Here is a 3,333-nt window from a genome sequence, read left to right on the forward strand (position 1 = left end):
CCGTACCGGACCGGGACCGGCCACGGGATCGCAACCCTCGGTGTTGCTCCCGCACCTCGCTCAGCCAGTGAGCGGCAGTTCTGTATGTGGGATCCGAACCCTCGGCGGGAGTGCCGCTGTGCTTCCCAAACGGCACACTGTAGGAGTGCGCCACCGGGCCGGCCCATAAATTTCTATTTCAAAAATCTGGAGATAATTTGTGGGAAATGACTTTAAGTATGTTTGACCAAGTAGTGTGGTGCTGGCATTTTAAAATTAATTTTTAAATCTTTATACACATTAAGACTTACATATATATTTGTAAGAATGCATAAATGGGATCATTTCATGTATGGTGCTTCATGGCCTTCCAGTCTTATTTTTTTTTCTTTTCTTTTTTACTTACCTCCATTTTTCCATTTTCGTTCTCCTTCCAACCATATCACCCCTTCCCTAGAAGCCCATGTTAACTAAATATATTTTCTTTCATAACTTTCCCTATGCTTATATAATCACATATAAGTGTTCATACATATGTGTTCAGGTACACATATTCATTTTCACATTTACATAACCATTCTAATTTTTAAAAAAACAGTGTCTGAGTGCATAGTTTTTATCTTGCTTCTGTCACTCAGTAATACCATGGGCATATTAAGCTATGTCAAATGGCTTAGTTCTAGTTCATTCTTTTGAATTTTATTTATTTATTTATTTTTTATTATTTTTTTTCAGTATCTTTTTTTTTTCGTTAAATTTTTATTTTGTCAATATACAATGTATATGATTATTATGGCCCATCACCGACACCTCCCTCCCTCCTCCCTCTCTCCCCTCCCCCCCAAGAATGTCCTTTCCGTTTGCTTGTTGTAACAACTTCAAAAAAGTACAGTTGTTATATCTTCTTCCCCACCCCCCCGGCATTCTTTTGAATTTTAGCCTAATATTCCATAGCAAGGGTGTGCCATAAGCTATACACTCTTATTGAGCACCACCTTTGCTTCTAGAAGCTTGACACAATGAGTAATGTTTTAATAAACACTCATATAAATCCTCAAGTTTGGATGCTTTTACTTCTATGAGGGTGATTCTCAAGAATGGGATTCCAAAATCAAAGTGGGTATGTGCTTTTGATTTGAATATGTGTTGCTAGACTGCTTTCTGGAAAGTTCACATATCCTAGGTAATGGATGAGTGTAGTTCTCCTCTGTACACCTATATATAGATATAGGTGTCAGAGATCATTTAAAGCCCTCTGCCTTCTAATGGATATATAGTGGTCTCTGTTGAGCTTATTCCTCATTTTTTTCACTACCGATGAGTGTTACTGTCTTTTCATGTGTTTGTTAACCATTTGGATTTTCTTTCCTGTAAATTGCTCATTCATAGTTTTGCTTATTTCTCTTTTCTGTTTGTCTTTCTCTTGTCCATTTGTAAGATTTTGCACGTTTGTAATATTAACAGTACTCTGTAATCTATTTTGCATGTATTCACTCAGATGTATTAGGTGTCTATTTTGTTTTTATTTTGCCATGTAAAAGTTTAAATATTTACGTAGTAAAAAATGTCTACCTTTTCTCTAATAGCATGTAGATATTTTGTTTTGATTTGTAATTTCTCTAACTCCTCAATTGTACATATTATCTCAATTTCCCTTAGTGTTATTTTTATATGTAATTATTTAATCATTTGAACTTATTTCTATGTTGGTGTAACATGAATGTCTAATTGTATTAGTTATGGATGTATAGCCATTTAGGCAGCAATATTTATTAAATATTACTTTCCCACTAAATAGAAATAATACGGTATATGTCATACATTAAATTCTGTTATCTATATCTGAGGTTTCTTTTCTGACTCAATTATCTAATTGTCTATTTCTACTATAATTTCACATTGAATATTCTAAAATATCATAAGGCCGGGCTTTTCATATACCGTCATTTATCTTTTATTATCTAACAACTTTATTGCAGCATAATTTAAATACCATAAAATTCACTCATTTTAAGTGTAAAGTCCATGATTCTTAGTAAATTTAGAGTTGTGCAATCCACAGTCCAATTTTGTAATACTTTTATAACCTCAAAAGATTCCTCGTATACATTAGCAGTCTCACTCCCTGTTCTGATCCCCAGACTCAGGCACCCCCAGACCCAGATTTACCTTTTCTGGACATTTCATTTAAGTGGAACCATACAATATGTGGCTTTATGTGTCTGGCTTTTTTCACTGAGCATAACGTTTTTGAGGTTCATCCATGTGGTAGCAGGTATCAGTACTTCTGTCCAGTCTTCATATGGTTACTGTTTGCATGGCATATCTTCCACTATTTTAAAACTTATATTCTATTTCTGTCTTCTAATTTATGTCTCTCATAGGTAGCATATAGCTGGACTTTTTAAAAAAAATTCTAGTCTGACAGTATCTGACTTTTGATTATACTGTTTAATCAATTTACATTTAATATAATTATTGACATGGTTAGATTTGTCTACCATTTTGCTATTGTTTTCTATATTTTATGTCTTTTTCGTGCCTCTCTTCCTCTTTTACCACTTCTTTTGTATGAAGTAGGTATTTTGTAGTGTACCATTTGTTGATTTTTCTAACTTATTTATTATTTATTTATTTATTTATTTATTGCTCTAGAGTAGTGGTTCTCAGCTGGAAATAATTTTTCTCCTAGGAGGCATTTGGCGATGTCTGGAGACATTTTTGTTTGTCACAATTGGAGCAGTGGTATCTACTGGGTAAAAGCAAGGGATGCTACTAAACATCCTATGATGCACAGGGCAGCTGTCTACAGTAAAGGGACTATCCAGCCAAAAATGTCTAGAGTGCCAATGTTGAGAAACGCTGCTCTAGGAATTACAATATTCATCTTAATTTATAACTAGCTACTTCAGAGTAATGCTAAATACCAGTAAAACACAGTAACTTTGTTTCAATATAGTTCAATCCCCTCCATCTTTTTTGTGCTGTTAATATCATATAATGACTACATTTATTATGAACCCCAAAATGCAGTGTTACAGTTACTGCTTTGCAGAATCTTATGTCTTTTAAAGAGTTAAGAGAAGAAAGCAGAGGGCTTACCTCTGCCCGTGGCTCACTCGGGAGAGTGCAGTGCTGATAGCACCAGGGCCACAGGTTCGGATCCCATATAGGGATGGCCGGTTAGCTCCCTGGGTGAGCGTGGTGCTGACAACACCAAGCCAAGGGTTGAGATCCCCTTACCGGTCATCTTTAAAAAAAAAAAAAAAGGAGAGAGAAGAAAGCAGAAATTACAATTATAGAGTCTTTTATATTAACCAACATATTTACCATTTTTTAAAGTTTATTTATTAA

This window comes from Galeopterus variegatus, unplaced genomic scaffold (assembly GCF_000696425.1).
Source record: "Galeopterus variegatus unplaced genomic scaffold, G_variegatus-3.0.2 Scaffold10420, whole genome shotgun sequence".
Taxonomy (NCBI): domain Eukaryota; kingdom Metazoa; phylum Chordata; class Mammalia; order Dermoptera; family Cynocephalidae; genus Galeopterus; species Galeopterus variegatus.